Below are 17,426 nucleotides of genomic sequence, written 5' to 3' on the forward strand. Positions count from 1 at the left end.
CTTTTTTCTTCCAGCATTCCTCCATCAGTCCTGGGGGAGGACGCAGATTAGTTAGTTCTGTCTAGGTCAGTGGGACCACCCTGGTTGTTGGTGGTCATCCAGATGGAGCACCAGGATTTATGTTTAAAGTCTTACCGGGAGTTCCCGTTGAGGCTCAGCAGAAACGGACCCCACTAGTATACATGAGGACTTGAGTTTGATCCCTGGCCTCGCTTAGTGGGTTAAGGATCTGGCATTGCTGTGAGCTGTGGTATAGGTTGAAGATGCGGCTCGGATCCGGAGTTGCTGTAGCTGTAGTATAGACTGACAGCTGTAGCCCCAATTTGACCCCTCGCCTGGGAACTTCCATATGCCACAGGTGCAGCCCTAGAAAGCAAAACAATTTAAAAAATCAAAAAGTCAAAAAAAAAAAAAAAAAAAAAAAAGGAGTTCCCATCGTGGCGCAGTGGTTAACGAATCCAACTAGGAACCATGAGGTTGCGGGTTCTGTCCCTGCCCTTGCTCAGTGGGTTGACGATCCGGCGTTGCCGTGAGCTGTGGTGTAGGTTGCAGACGCGGCTCGGATCCCGCGTTGCTGTGGCTCTGGCGTAGGCTGGCGGCTACAGCTCCGATTAGACCCCTAGCCTGGGAACCTCCATGTGCCGCAGGAGCGGCCCAAGAAATAGCAAAAAAAAAAAAAAAAAAAAGTCTTACCTCCTCCTCACCGCCAGATACACAGAATGGAAAGAAGTCCTCTAAAAGCACTAGCAGAAAGTGCATAGATATAGTCCTGGGTAGGCAAAATCAAGTGCTCTCACAGGGCTCTCGGGCATCTGCCACCTCAGTAATCGTGCAGTTATGCCTGGAAGTCACATCATTAGAGAATGCATAGGTGGAGCAGCCACCTTTTGTTCTGTCTTGTATCTATTGGGGTGGTTCTGACTACAAGTAAAGGAACACCCCGACTAAAATTGCCTGACAATAAGGGCACTCATCTTTTTTTTTTTTTTTTTTTTTTTTTTTTTGTCTTTTTGCCATTTTCTTGGGCCGAACCCATGGCATATGGAGGTTCCCAGTCTAGGGGGTCCAATCGGAGCTGTAGCTGCCAGCCCACGCCAGAGCCACAGCCACACGGAATCCAAGCCGCGTCTGCGACCTACACCACAGCTCACGGCAACGCTGGATCCTTAAACCCACTGAGTGAGGCCAGGGATCGAACCCGCAACCTCATGGTTCCTAGTCGGATTCGTTAACCACTGAGCCGCGACGGGAACTCCAAGGGCACTCATCTTAACATAACAAGTTATCTGAAGTGGAGGCAGTTCCAGAGTTGGTTGTCATTTGTTCAGTGATGTTAAAAACCTGAGATCTTTCTAACTTCCTGCTCTGCCTTCCTCAGCACTTTGGATTGGATTTTTAAGCTGGTTGCCTGATATCCCAAAGATGGCTGCCACAATCCCTAGCAAACTGGAATGACACTTGATGGAGTCTACAAGCAGTAAAAAAAAAAAAAAAAAAAAAAAAAAAAAGCTTCTGTCCTGTGTCTCTTTTAAAGACAAATCAAGGAGTTCCTGTCGTGGCCGAGGGGTTAACAAACCTGACTAGCATTCACATGGACACCAGTTCGATCCCTGACCTTGCTCAGTGGGTTGAGGATCCAGCATTGCCCTGAGCTGTAGTGTAGATCGTAGACGGCAGCTCAGATCTCGCATCGCTATGGCTGCTACAGTTCTGATTCGACCCCTGGCCTGGGAACTTCCCTATGCTACAAGTGTGGCCCTAAAAAGACAAAAAAGACCAAAAAAAAAAAAGAAAGAAAGAAAAAGGACCAATCAAAACCTCCACAGAACTGCTCACTGATCTCAGCTTGCATCTCGCCCGGCTAGAGTTATATCAGGAAAGTGAGACCACTACGTTGGTTTGCCAAGTGATAGCCACCTGCTGTGGTTGGGGATGGGCCCTGGTTCCCCGAAAGTCATGGCCAAGGAAAGGTAGAGAAAGAAAGTTGGGGTTCTGTTAGTAAGAAGGGGATGGGCCACCAGGTGGGCAAAACACCAACTGCACTCCCATTCAAGAAGCCTCAGCGGTATGCAGTATTGATCAGGATGCGGGGCCAGTGCAAAAGTGTCGTGTGAAAAGAGAACGTGACGGGGTGACTGTCATTTCACCTGCTATACTGATTTAGAACCAAATCCAGCCACTGTCATGAATCATTTGGAGAGTTTTACAGTAAAACTCAGTAATTTCACCAGTTAGACACTTCAACTTCTTTCCCTCCGACTTTGCAGCTCCTTTCCCTTCCCCATTCTCTTTTAATTTTCTGATCAGCTCATTCTTTCTTCTCAGATTGCCAGTGATGGCTCCCCTGCCAACTCCCCCTCCCCCGCACCCCGGATTCCATTAGAAAGAAATCATTCCCCAACTTAGCAGGGCTTGGTTTCTGAGCTGCACTTTAGCATTCTGCTGAAGAGGTTGTCTGCTATCAGTTCTGCCATTGGTAGGCCTTAACCACAAATTCCAAGGCAGTGTCACTTGAGCTGTAGGAGAAACATGGCCCCCCAACCTTGTAACTGACACTGGAAATTCAGGTGCCTTCTCTGGCTGCTGTTTAATGGCAACCTCATGACGTGCTGAGCCGACTCAATTCGTGATTTGAGCGCAAGCAGGGAGATGGTGGCACTGCCTGAGCATCCTGAGCTGTCAGAGCTCCCTGCTGATGAACACTATGGTGTGGACCAGAGCAAGGCCAACAAGGGTTTGTTTGATTGTGGTTTTTTTGCTTTTTTTTTTTTTTTTTTACGTTTTCTTTCCTTTTCCCATTTGTAAAAGAAATGATAAAACTCATTCTTAAAACTGAAACAAATATATGACACAAAGTGAAAATCCTTCACAGCTCATTAACCCACAGAGGAAAGGGCATTCCTATTTTCTAGTTTTCTTTTCGATGCACTTAAATTATCATTGTTTCATAAAAATGGACCGTGTTTTTCAGCTTGATTTTTTTAAACTTAGTATCTTTTGGACATCTTTCTCTGTCACTGTGTTCTTTCTAATGGTACACTTATTAAAATTATCTAGATTTACTGTGCTTTAAATTTAACCAGTCTCCTGGTGTTGGGCATTTGGGTGATTTCCAGTTTTTCCTTACTGTAAACTTTCAGTGACCATCCTTGTATATGTATGTCTTTGCACTCTTGCTTGAGTATTTCTGTGGGATAAATTCCTAGAAGTCGGATGGCTAGGTTAAGGAAAATGAACGTTTTACATGTTAACAGTCACTGCAGATGAATGATTATATTATTATAATAATTCTATTGTGGTCATCCATAAGTATTATAATTGTTTTCAACGAACAATAGACTGATTGTTATGTAAAATTTTTTTTTTATAGCAACAGAGTACTCTTCTGAGTCCTTGAGAATAGGTCCCCTTTCTTAGGTTACTTGGCTGGAGGGAGACTGTTAATGCATGTTAAATGCAAGCATGTGGGGTTAGGAAAATGAGCAAGCCCTTGTGCGGTTCTCATACAGTGTAGATTTAGCACAGGAACTCATCCATCAGGCTTCCTGTCTCTCTCTGGAAGTGGTGAGGGGCACAGCCCACCGCCTGAAGTCAGAGACTTTTCCAGATAATGACAGCAGATCAAGTTTTACTAAGGAATCCCAATGAATTGTGGCGTTTTCTAGAGTGTTGCCTCTTCCTACCTGTCCTAAAGTTAAAATTACACATGGAGTTCAGTCTTTTCCTGTTGAGACCTTTTTTTTTTTTTTTTTTTTTTTTTGTACTTGCTTTTTTATAGTTAAAAGTAAGTAAATAAAACAGTCTCTGTTGAGCCCCAGGCTCTCCTGGGGACTTCCATTCTTTTGTGTAACCTCCCCAGTAGGCAGCTCAGTGATACTGATACTGATCCTGATACTGCCATTTTTCAGATGAGGAAATGGGCTCAGAGAGGTGGCGGGCCTTGGAGAATTTCCTGCAGCTGATGAGTGGCAGGAGCCAGTCTCCAGGGACGCTCTTACCAGCACTGGTTTGCCTGCTATAGCCTCTGAGCCTCCAAGGATCCATTTTAAATGAAGAGCGACCTTGAGGGAAAGGAGCACTTTTTAATCGGTTGTATTTTTTATTTCTTCTTTAAGTACCAGCTACACGCCAAGGACGCTGTCAGATGGTGCTTAAGCCGTGTGGAACAAACAGATAGGATCCCTGTCCTTAGGCAGTGGAGAGAGACCCCCAAAACACAGGCAAATAAATATTTGATTCCATAAGGTCATAGAACAGAAAAGCTCAGGATTCTCCAAAAGAGTAAGGCGGTGGACTCCTTTTAGATTGTGGAGTCAGCAAGGACAGAACTGAAAGGCAACGAGACTTTTCAGCAGAGGGGACAGCATGTGTAGGTCCCTGAGGAGAGAAAGAGCTTGAGGAAAATGAGGAACTGGAGGGAGGGAGGGAGGGAGGTAGAAGAAAGGGCTCAGGAAAAGCCGGAGGCTGCGCAGGCATGGGAAGGTGCTGGGCTTTGCACTTGCACTTGGACTCAAAGTTGAGATGAAAAGCCTGGGCATGATTCTAAGGGCAGTGGAGAGCTCCGAATGCATTTTAAGGAAGAAGGGAACATGACCAATTTGGGGAGTGAAAATACTTTATTTTTTTTTTTTTTTTTTTTTTTTAATTTTTTTTTTTTTTTTTTTCTTTTTTGTCTTTTTGTCTTTTGTCTTTTGTTGTTGTTGTTGTTGTTGTTGCTATCTCTTGGGCCGCTCCCGCGGCATATGGAGGTTCCCAGGCTAGGGGTTGAATCGGAGCTGTAGCCACCGGCCTACGCCAGAGCCACAGCAACGCGGGATCCGAGCCGCGTCTGCGACCTACACCACAGCTCACGGCAACGCCGGATCGTTAACCCACTGAGCAAGGGCAGGGACCAAACCCTCGACCTCATGGTTCCTAGTCGGATTCGTTAACCACTGCGCCACGACGGGAACTCCTGAAAATACTTTAAAAAAAAATAAATTAAGACGTGTTTGGATCTGAAGTGTTTTGAGATTTTCTGCCTGCATCATTAGCGTGGCTGTTCCCCAGAAAGTGCTGGGGCCGTGGCAGTACTTGGAGAGCTGCGTTCTGATCCTGGGGATCTTACTTAATTCGAAATAATTCCCCCCCCCCGCCCCCGCCCCGGCCTGCCTCTGCGAAGGCTCTCCAGCCCAGGGAGCAGACATCTCTCTCTCTCTCTCAGGGGTGTCAGCAGCCTCTTCATACCTGTGCCCAACAACCCACCAGAGGGCTCTCTTCTTCCAGATCCAGGAGGTAGGTCGGGCCTCAATTCCTCATCCCTGCTCTGCAGGTGAGTGAGGGAAGTCAGAAAGATTGAATGAGGCATTTAGAACGTGTCCCCAGGTGTGAGATGTTGCTAGGCTGCAGTTCCGTTTCTCATCAGCGGCTTACCTGGCCTGCTTCTCTCTAGATGTCCCAAGTGTGTGCGATCTTAATATCGTGGCCTCAAGTAGAGTATTCTGAGAAGAGATGCTCCATCATTACCAATGAGAGCTGTCGAGCTCTCTTGTTTCCTGGTTCCATTGCCCCAGTCAGCTTAACTGAAGCCAAATGGAGCTGCCTGGTTATATTAATATCATTTTTCTTCCTTATACTCCTTTTGCTTTTCCTGACATTTTCTTTCCCTCAGCCTGATTTATCCCCTTTTCTAGTTGCTATGGATCTGTAAAATATTTTCCCTTTCATCTGTTACTAATACTGACCAACCATAAGGCACAACAATCTCTGATTTCTCGGCGCTTTCCTAAGATTTTAGATTAATGGTTGAGAGATTGTGTTTCTACTCCACTGCAGTAAAACAGATCAGCCCCTCAGAAATGATCTTCTGGCCTAAAATTTAAGTGGTTTGCATGTAAATTATCACCTATCCAATATCTAACTCTATAGAGTTTTTTTGAGGGACGACTCAAATCCAAAAAACAGAAGTTGGTGAAGTACAGCCTGCAGGTCAAATCCTGATAGACACCTGTTTTTGCAAATAAAATTTTATTGGACCACAGACACACGAGTTACATGTTATCTAGGCTTTTTGTGTCTGTGCTGCAGCAGCAGAGTTGAATAGTTGTATCAGAGACTCTATGTCCCTCAAAGCCTAAAATATTTGATAGCTGGCCTTTCACTGGAAAAGTCAGCCGACTTCTGACTTAGAGAGCATTTTCCACTTCTGATAACTACCCAAGTGGAGAGGTGGCTGTCTTTGTCTGTGTGATAGATCCAGAGGTCCTCTGAAATGAATCGCCTTAGCTGGGGCCTGTGCCCTGGTCCATGACAGAAGGATCACAGCACCTAGAGCTTTGTTGGGGGAGGGGGAATGCATTTCCTACTGAGCTGCTGCACGATTTGAGGCAAATTCCTTTATCTTCCACGAGTCTGTATTTACTTGGAGAACTGCATGAAAGGCTCTGAGCTTCTTTGTGGAAAGGAGTTATTTGATAACAGCTGTTAAGCTAGGACATTAGTTCTCAGCCTAGTTCTCTTTTCTGGCCCCCTGTTGAGTCTTATTTGGTTGGCTCTTCAGCAGAATGTGGCTGCTTTGTCTCTAGCACCTGCATTTCAAGGATGCTCCCTGCAGGGAGCAGTGAAGGCCTCTGGTAAATAGAGCAGCCGAAGAGTTAGGAGTAGACCCAGCACCTTTATAGGAGATAAAGCCCGTTTGGTGACTGGAAATGGCTCATGATAAAACGTTCAATGAAGAAGGCTGGAGAAAAGCACTAATCGGGGCAGGAGCCCTAGAGATAGGCTGCCACTTGGGCCATGTGGGACCTGTAGGACCTGTGGCATTTGGGTCAAAACTGAACATCTTGGGAGTTCCTGTCATGGCTCAGTGGAGATGAATCTGACTAGCATCCATGAAGACACAGGTTCGATCCCTGGCCCTGGCCTCATGCAGTGGGTTAAGGATCCGGCATTGTGGTGAGCTATGGTGTAGGTCACAGACATAGCTTGGATCTGGCATTGATGTGGCGTAGGCCAGTGGCCACAGCTCTGATTCCACCCCTAGGCTGGGAACCTCCATATGCTGCTGGTGCTGCCCTAAAAAGACAAAAAAAAAAAAAAAAAGAAAAAAAGACTTGGCTGCTTCATTTGTGAAATGGAGTAATCAGGATATCTACTTCATAATAATGTGAGTGTCCCTAGGACAGCACCGGGCCTAATACACGGAAGCAATTAATATTTTTTATGTTGTCATTTAAGAAGCACTTGCAGGGAGTTCCTGTCATGGCTCAGAAGTTAACAAACTCAACTAGCATCCATGAGGACACAGGTTCAATCCCTGGCCTCGCTCAGTGGGTTAAGGATCCGGCATTGCCATGAGCTGTGGTGTAGGTTGCAGACTCGGCCAGATCCCGTGTTGCTATGGCTGTGGTGTAGCCCAGTGGCTGCAGCTCTGATTCAACCCCTAGCCTGGGACCCTCCATATGCCGAGGGAGCAGCCCAAGAAATGGCAAAAGGACCAAAAAAAAAAAAAAAAGAAGAGGAAGAAGCACTTGCAGAAAAAAAGGAAATAGGCTTAAAAGAAAAAAAAAAAAAAAAGCAGGATATTATATCTCTAAATAGAACTGGGTCCTAATCCTGTTAACAGTATGTAGCCATCCGCATAGACACCTGGAGGCGACACATGAAGATAACCACAAAGCCCATCTTTGGTCATTGGGGTTATGAGTCACTGACATTTTCCTTTTGGTGCCTTTCTGCCAGTTTAGAATTTTCTGCACAAACATGAATTTTATTATCAGAAAAGAAGGACCAAAAGGATAACTATGACTAAATTTTTCAAAGAACTTCCCAGAGAACAGAACGTGAACCCTGAGAAGCAGTCCCAGGCCAGAACCATGGGACAAGTCACCACCCTAGGTTGTGCTTCCTTCTGCAATTACTGGAATAGCTTTGACTTGCTATTTCTTACAGTTTCTTTCTTCCTTCCTTCCTTTCTTCCTTTCTTTCTTCCTTCCTTCCTTTTTTTTTTTTTTGTTTTTTGTTTTTTGTCTTTTTGCTATTTCTTGGGCCGCTCCCACGGCACATGGAGGTTCCCAGGCTAGCGGTCGAATCGGAGCTGTAGCTGCTGGCCTACGCCACAGCCACAGCAACACGGGAACCTACACCACAGCTCACGGCAAGGCCAGATCGTTAACCCACTGAGCAAGGGCAGGGACCGAACCCGCAACCTCATGGTTCCTAGTTGGATTCGTTAACCACTGTGCCACCACGGGAACTCCTCTTTCTCTCTTTCTTTCTTTTCTTTCTTTCTTTCTTTTCCCTTCCTTCCTTCCTTCCTTCCTTCCTTCCTTTTGCTTTTTGGGGCTGAAACTGCAGCATATGGAAGTTCTCAGACTAGGAGTCAAATCAGAATTGTAGCTACCAGCCTACATCACAGCTCCAATGCCAGATCCTTAACCCACTGAGCGAGGCCAGGGATCAAACCTATGTCCCCATGGATCCTGGTCGGGTTCGTTACTGCTGTGCCACAACAGGAACTCCCTTGCTCAATTTTTTAATAGCTCTCTCTGTGGGAAATAAATGCTTCTCCTAAGCCAGACACAGCTCTGCTCTGGCCCCTCTGGCATTGGGTCTCCATAGTCAGGCCTGTCTTCTTGACTTTCAGAGAGACGTGTGACAGGCTTGTTTGGTTTCTCTCCAGGACTCAGGGACCAGGCAACTGGCCTGTTCTTCCCTGTGCAGCTCTGATAATGTTCCAGAAGTATTTCTGACTCCTTGCAGAGCCCTTCTCCAGGCACATGACAATTGAAACTGGAATCATAGGACGAAAAGAGAAAAGAACTTGGGTGCTTTTTCAGGAGAGGTTGCAGCAAACCTAGGGCATGGTTGTTTTGCTGGCAAACTGGCATGGGGCCTCCAAAACGGCAGTCAGTGGCTGTCCTCAGCCTTGTCCAGCTTGGCCCAGTGGAAGCTGCAACCCGGGACACTGCACTGGCACAGGGCGGGTGTTTCTGGGACAGGTGCAATCCAGTGTCTGTGGTTTCCTGAGCCCCGCTCCTAGCTGTAACAGTTCCTCTTTGGGTTTGAAGCTTTAGGGAGAACAGGACACTTATCAACTTCCTGGGCTGACTGGGCATATCTGGGTCCCCACCTGCACTGGCCAGCCTGGTGACCCGAACACAGAAGGCCATTGTCCTATGCCTCTCTTTACTGGGCCACTCAGGTCACACATGCATTGTTATCTGTCTTGGCTAAGGCACTTTTATTCCTCCAAACAAAAAATAACGTTATTGTTTTTCCAGTTGAAAAAATGTTTTTAAAAAATGTAAGCAATGTGGAAAATGTGAAAAAAGTAAGTCACAACCATGGGTAGAGTGGGCATGCATTTTTACTTTAAAAAATATGAAAAAAGTATTAATTTGATGATATATATATAAGAAAAGAGTGTTTCATTTTTCAGTTTATACACTTGTCTGTTGTTTGAATTTCTTATAAAAAGCCTATATTACTGGGGGATGTGCCTATATTACTGTGGGATGGAAATCCTATGAAATCAGATTGTTATGATCATTATACAACTACAGATGTGATAAATTCATTTGAGTAATAAAAAAATGGGAAAAAAAAGAATTAAAAAAAAGCCTATATTACTTTGTAGTCTAATTAAGGATATAATCAAAAATGAAAAATATAATTGAAAATGAAAAATATAATAAAAATCTCTATTACTTTGTAATTTAATTAAAGATATAATCAAAAATGAAAAATATAATCGAAAATGAAAAAATAATAAAAAGCCTATATTACTTTGTAATTTAACTAAGGATATAATAGAAAATGAAAAATATAATCGAAACTGAAAAATGAACCTTTGTCCCAGCGCTGTCAGCAGTGTCTCTACAGCGCTAGGATGAAGGTTCACTCCCTGGCCTGGCACAGTGGGTTAAAGATCCAGCGTTGCCACAGCTGCAGCATAGATCACAACTGTGACGTGGATCTGATCCTGGCTCGGGAACTCCATGTGCCATGGGGCAACCAAAAAAGAAAAATAAATAAATAAATTTTTTAAAAAAGAAAATGAGAAGTAAACAGTATCAAATCTCAGCCCCTGAGACATCCACTCTTAATATTTGGTGACATCATTCTAGAGAGATGTCTCTTCACATAAAAAGAATTACAGTTTTATTGACAATACTGTATATATTAGCATGCTTTCTTTTTTTCTTTCTTTTCTTTTTTTTTTTTTTGCCTTTTAGGGCTGCACCTGCAGCATGTGGAGGTTCCCAGGCCAGGGGTCCAATAGGAGCTACAGCTGCTGTCCTACCCCACAGCCCCAGCAATGTCAGATCTGAGCCGCATCTGCGACCTACACCAGAGCTCCTGGCAACACCAGATCCTTAACCCACTGAGCGAGGCCAGGAATTGAACCTGCAACCTCATGGTTCCTACTCAGATTCGTTTCCATTGCACCATGACAGGAACTCCAGCATGTTTTCTTCACTAGCATTATGTCACAGTCTTTCTAAGTGCATAGCGATCAGTAGCTGTGTTTGTAAAGGTTGTACAGTGTTCCATTTTATGATAGTGAAAGGAAAATGCACTATTTTCCTCTTATTACTCTACTTATGTGACTAGTTGTGTGGGTTTTTCCACTCTAAGCAACTCTCCAATTTTCTGCAGACCCCCAACTAGGTGTCCTACTATTCAGTTCAGTTCTTCATCCTCTTTTTTTTCACTTACTGAATATTTATTGAGTACCTGCTGAATGCCAGAAAAAAGGAACAGAAACTGTCCAGAACTACTTCTAACTCTTTCAGCAATGCCTGAGTCCTTAGCATAAAAATGCCCAGTCTGCTGATAGAGAATCCATTCATTCTTGGAAAGTTCCCAGGCCAGGGGTCAAATCAGAGCTTCAGCTGCCAGCCTACACCACAGCCACAGCAACGCCAGATCCTTAACCCACTGAGCGAGGCCATGGGTTGAACCCGCTCCTCATGATACTAGTTGGGTTCATTACTGCTGAGCCACAGGAGGAACTCCTATTGGTTAATCTTAATGTACAGTTTTCTCAAGTGTACTTTTCAAAAATCACATAATGCTATAGACCATGAAATACTCCAAAGATTGTCTGAAGGAGGAGGGGAATCACCATTGCTTTTATCTCTGCGTGACAAAGCAGCAGCCAGTGGAGTAAAACCCTTCCTTTGGGTGGCAGTGGAACAGTTTGATACTTGATTGCCAGATGTCCATTTTCAGAAGAAGCCAAAGCAGTGGGATATAAAACACGGCAAGCTATGCCAATCAGTGAACTTCTCAGAACACAATTTTCCCGGCTTATATTACCTGAATACAAAGCATCTGTTACAAGAAGCTTATAAGCAACTATTGTAGCAAAAATGGAAGCATAGTCAATGATGCACATGTCTTCAAACCATCATGTTTAACCTTGAAGCAATGTCTGAAAATTAAATTTGCCAACATTCCAGAGAAACTAGCTGTTGTTCCAAAGGTCACTGTTCCATATATAGTTAAAGTCTTTTCTAAGATAGTCAAGTTTTTTTTCTGTAATTTCGATGACCTTTGGTTTTCTGAGTTTTGCATCTCCTAAAGAAGGACTGGACTGACCATGTGTGTATGTTGGCATCTTGGTGTCCTTGGGCACGTCCCCAGCTCCCACCGGCCCCACACCTGCAGCCCCCAGGTCAGCCCCAACCTCACGTCTGAGCGCCAACATTTTGGTGACTCCTTTTTTTTTTTTTTTTTTTTAAAGATCTAACTGGCTCTATTCAATGATTCATGAATTGGGCTGCATCCCATCTAGTAAATAAAGGCATGCTCCCAGTTCTGACACTCTTTACCTGGAGTTAGCATCAGATCCCACAAGTAAGGGCTCAGTCTCATAAGACTGCTCCCACTTCAGACACCAGGCACAAGTCCCAGGTTGTCAGCTGTCCTTCTGACCAACTGTCTATAAATTGAGATTCCCATGACCCTCTTCTAGGGTTTGATAATTTGCTGTAACAGCTCACAGAACTCAGATGACTGGCTTATTATAACAGGATACAACTCAGTTGCAGCATTATTTACGACATGGAAGCAACCTAAGTGTCCATCGGTAGATGAATAAGTGAAGAAAATGTGGTGCATATGTACAGTGAAGTGTTGTTCAGCCATAAAAAGGGAAGAAATCTTGCCATTTGCAATAACATGGGTGGATCTTGAGAATATTATAAGAGAACTATATCAGATGGTAGGATCTCACTTATATATGGAACCAGCCCCCTACCCCCCAAAAAAAACCACTCACAGATGCAGAGAACATATTAGTAACTGTTGGAGGCAGGGGTTTGAAGAATGGGTGAAATGGGTCAAGGTGGTCAGAAGGTACAAACTTCCAGTTATAAAATAAGGGAGTTCCCTTCATGGCACAGTGGAAACGAATCCGACTAGGAACCATCAGGACACGGATTTGATCCCTGGCCTCACTCAGTAGATTGAGGATCCGGCGTTGCCGTGAGCTGTGGTGTAGGCCGGCAGCTGTAGCTCCAATTGGACCCCTAGCCTGAGAACCTCCATATGCCGTGGGTGTGGCCCTTAAAAGCAAAAAAATAAAAAATAAGTCATGGGGGTATATTATACAACATGGTAACTATAGTTAATAATACTGTATATTTGAAAGTTGTTAAAAGAGGAGATATTAAACGTTCTCATCAGAAGAAAAACAAATTTTGTTACAATGTATGGTGATGGGTGATATTAACTGGACTTAATGTGATCATTTTGTAATATATACAGATGTTGAACCATTGTGTTATATACCCAAAACTAATGTAATGTTATATTTCAATTATATCTGAGTAAAAACAAAGATAGAAAGGATGCTACTCAGGAACAACCAGATGGAAGATATGCACAGAGCATGGTATGTGGGAAGGGGCCCAGAACTTACATGCCTTCTCCAGGTGTGCCATGCTCCCAGCACCTCCCCAAGGTCACCAACCCAGAAGGTCTCTCAATCCCATACTCTCTTATCAAGGCTTTATCACATATACATGATCAATTATTAAGTCAGTTTCCAGAGCCTTTCCCCTTCCTGGAGGGTGGGGATGAGGCTGAATGTTCCAAGCTTCTAATTATGGCTTGACTCTTTCAAAGACTAGCCCCCATTCTGAAGCTATCCAGGATCTCACCAAGAGTCACCTTATTAGAACAAAAGATGCTGCTATCCTCCAGGAAATTCCAAGGGATTTAGGAGTTCCTGTGTCAAAAACTGGGTTCAAAGATGAAGAGCAAAAGATGCTTTTAGCACCATTCTGCTTAAGAAATAATGAAGGTTTTAGGAGTTCTAAGAGCCAGGGACAAAACCCAAAATACGTATTTCTTATTCTATCACAGTATCTCAAATAGTAAGATAACAGACTCCTCCAGTATAAACAGACCTTTCTTGATGAACTTACGGATAGTTTCCAGCTTTCCCCACTTTAAACAATTCTCTAAGGAGCATCTGGGTATGTATGTCTTGGCAACCATGTTCTGTGATCTCAGATACATTTCTAAAGTGCGATTTCTGGGTCACGAGGTCTCCTTATTTTGCTTCATGGCCGTCCTCTATGAAGATGATTCTATGACACTGGGTGGCTCCTGGCCGTCACTGCCACTATGTTCTCTCACCTGTAGTCATGGCCAGTTGGCAGTCCAGGCACCAAAGAAGCACTTCGTAGCCTCTGAGGTCCACAAAATGAGTCACAGGAATCGTCCAGTATTTAGTAACTTCAAGGCTGGCTTTATTCTAATGTTAAAGGAGTTCTTTGATACGGGGTGAATCTCAGAAAGCCCAGCTACGCACTTCCAAGCTCACCCTCCTGACATTTCTTCCTCCAACGCAGGAAGAAATATCCTGGCAAGGAGTCTGGCCCACGTACCAAACTATTACCACTCATAATTTACTGCTGCCTCTTCCAATAACCAGATCATCCAGAATGGTTCTCTCCCACATCTGATGGGTGGGAAACTTTGGAAGTATTCGGGCAGACTCATGGACAGCTGGAGGTCTGGTCTCTACGCCTATACTCAGAACTCAGTTTTCTGCATCATGTTCCATCCTCAATCCAGCAGTCCTTCCGGGTTGTCACATTCCATGGGGGGCATTGACAGCTCAGAGTGTATCCAGAGAAGGGTGGCTTTCAGACTGGCAAAAGCTCCATAAACTGTGGTCTGTGAGGAATGGCTTTAAAGGTGAGGTAACTGGAAACATTTTAGCTGGAAGAAGAAAAGCCTTTGGAATGAGGTGCGGGCAGTGGTGAACTATGACCCCGCATAGGTGTTTTATTTATTTATTTATTTTGTCTTTTTTTGCTATTTCTTGGGCCGCTCCCGCGGCATATGGAGGTTCCCAGGCTAGGGGTTGAATAGGAGCTGCAGCCACCGGCCTACGCCAGAGCCACAGCAACGCTGGATCCGAGCCGCATCTGCAACCTACACCACAACTCATGGCAACGCCAATTTGTTAACCCACTGAGCAAGGGCAGGGACCGAACCCGCAACCTCATGGTTCCTAGTCGGATTCGTTAACCACTGCGCCACGACGGGAACTCCCCACATAGGTGTTTTAAAAATATCTGCGGTCTTGCCATATGGAAGAGGGATTTGACTTTTCTTTGTTATTCAGAGGAGAGAATTAGAAGGCGGTTGGCTCTTCTTTGGATGTGGAAGCATCTCCTAACATGGCTAGACCTCGGGAAGCAATAGACCCCCCATCTCGGAAGCTGTCCTAGTCAGAGTCTGGCTGTAAGGAGAGAGGCTTTAAGCATCGGGTCTTAGGTTGGTGATGTGGGAGCTCAAACCACTGAACCCATAGGCCCCTTAGGTCGTGCTTGTTTTCTTCTAGTCCAGCTTCTGACAGCTCCGCTGTGCTCTGGTCTGGCTTCCTGCAAACAGTCTGCCTCCTCCCCTCTCTTCGAGCTTTCTGTTCCAGGCCCCTCTCAGTCTGACCCAGCTGGGTGATCTCTGAGAACACCCATAAATACTGTAGCTGTGCTTCTTGATATAAACTATGGAAGGGGGGTTCATTTCCTGAGCTGAAAATTAGATCCTGCTCCCTAAGGAAGCTGTCTGCTCTGCGGCAGGGGATAGATGCTCAGCATCTTACCTCCCACTGCGCCCTCTGCCTTTGTTCTTTTACTTGTAAACAGTGGCTGTGTTTTCCAGTGGTAGAATCTTTCAGATGAATAACAGTTATTTAATTTGTGCAGTATTTCCATCGCAAGGCAATTTTCACATATTTTTAATTCTCTTATTTGATTCTAAAACCTACCCTGCAAGGTAGACAGTATTATGTTTTGATACATAAGGAAACAGATGCAGAGAAGTTAAGTGATTTGTCTAAGGTTACACAGCAAAGGAAAATGTATCAGAAAATAAAGAGAAGTACCATTACATGGAGACTTTTCATTCAGGGCTCTGTTTCTGCCCTGAATGAAGACATAATACATTTGGGGCAACTCTTTGTCCCCCTGACTGGTAGGAGAAAACCCATCAGTGCTGAGTGGCATTTTCACTGTGACAGAGCTAAGAGAAGTCAGTGTTTTATTAATTTGTCTTTTTTAGGAGTTGCTAGAGATGAGGCCACCCAAAAAGCTTTCCGGGTTAAAAGTTGATGTTTCAAGCAAGTGTCCCATAAACACATGAAAGATATTTGTTTCAAAAGAAGAAAAATGCAAGAGTTCCTGTAATGGCTCAGTGGTTAACGAATCTGACTAGCATCCATGAGGATGAAGGTTCGATCCCTGACCTTGCTCAGTGGGTTAAGGATCCGGCGTTGCCATGAGCTGTGGTATAAGTCGCAGACATGTTTCGGATCCTGCATTGCTGCAGCTGTGGTGTAGGCTGGCAGCTGTAGCTCTGATCTGACCCATAATCTGGGAACCTCCATATGCCACAGGTGCAGCCCTAAAAAGCAAAAAAATAAAAAGAAGAAGAAAAATGCAAGGTAAACGACCCTAAGATACCACTTCTCACTTGTCAGTTTGGCAGAGATCCAAGTTTGATCACATACCCTGTTGCCAAAAAGCTATGAAGAAACAGGCACTTCCACCATGTTCATGGTGGGATGCAAAATCATGCTGTCTGTGGAAGAGAACATATCACTGTCCAGCAAAATACATATCTGTTTACCCTTTGATACAGCAATCTCACGTTTAAGAATCCCAGACATACGAACAAAATAGGAAAAGACATTCACAAATAGCTACTAATTGAAGCATTTTTTAAAACATATTTGAAACTACGTATTTGTAATAATTAGTTGCAGGCATCTTCTCACATCAGCAGCGGGTCCATGAGAAGACATGGAAATATGTGCGTGCTTTGTCAGGCCTCTGCTTGTGTTTGCTGCTGTCCCATTGGCCAAAGTAAGTCCCCTGGCCAAGCCTGAGGTCAGAGAGGGAAAAGTCTACCAAATTACATGTAAAATGCATGCAGAGAGGGTATTAATTGGGGCTGTAAAATAGTACATTTACCACAAGGTCAAGTATAGACACTAACTACAGTCTTTCTTGTAATTCGTACAGCCTGGTTTATAAATTGATGGTCTTGGTCATGCAGGTAGAAGATAATCTTTTAGCAAGATGTCTCTTAAAAGGTATAAACCCAGCAGCTCGCACTACACCACAATAGGATGGGCAGCCTCTCTGCAGCACCAGGATGCAGGTTCAATCCCTGGCCCAGGGCGGTGGGTTAAAGGATCTGGCATTGCTGCAGCTGTGATGTAGGTTGCAACTATGGCTCAGATCTGATCTCTGTCCTGGGCACTCCCTCAGCCACGGGGTGGCCAAAAAAGAAAAAAAAAAGTATAAATCCAACCATTGTATTTCAGATATTTCGATATACATTAAGAAGTTATGGAAGTTCCTGTCGTGGCTCAGTAGTTAACGAATCCGACTAGGAACCATGAGGCTGCGGGTTCGATCCCTGGCCTTCCTCAGTGGGTTAGGGATCTGGCGTTGCCGTGAGGTGTGGTGTAGGTTGCAGATGCAGCTCGGATCCCGTGTTGCTGTGGCTCTGGCATAGGCCAGTGGCTCTGGCTCTGTTTAGACCCCTAGCCTGGGAACCTCCATATGCCACAGGAGCGGCCCAAAAAATGGCAAAAAAAAAAAAAAAAGAAGAAGAAGTTATATTTGGGAATAGAATACTCATCATTCTATCTGTGCAACAAAATAGTTGGTGGTAATAATGATAATGTTGATGGGGGTAATCAGTGGAATTGTCTCATCAAGAATGCCTGTGCAGTGTCCTCAGAGTTGTCATTTGAAACAACAGGCAAGGAGTTCCCTAGTGGCCTAGGGTTAAGGATCTGGTGTTGTCACTGCTGTGGCACGGGTTTGACCCCGGCTTGGGAACTTCCACAGGCATGGCCAAAAAAAATAAAAAAATAAAAATAAGGCAGACAAATGAGTCAAAACAAAAACTTT

General features: G+C 44.5%; 1 protein-coding gene and 1 pseudogene across 1 annotated transcript in view; one reads left to right on the plus strand and one right to left on the minus strand.

Annotated features, from left to right (window-relative positions):
• The window catches only part of SUFU (SUFU negative regulator of hedgehog signaling), a 128,064-nt gene that overhangs the window by 53,196 nt on the left and 57,442 nt on the right, over window positions 1–17,426 (plus strand).
• On the minus strand, window positions 10,725–11,875 carry LOC100738685 (annotated as a pseudogene).

This window comes from Sus scrofa, chromosome 14, assembly GCF_000003025.6.
Source record: "Sus scrofa isolate TJ Tabasco breed Duroc chromosome 14, Sscrofa11.1, whole genome shotgun sequence".
Lineage (NCBI taxonomy): Eukaryota > Metazoa > Chordata > Mammalia > Artiodactyla > Suidae > Sus > Sus scrofa.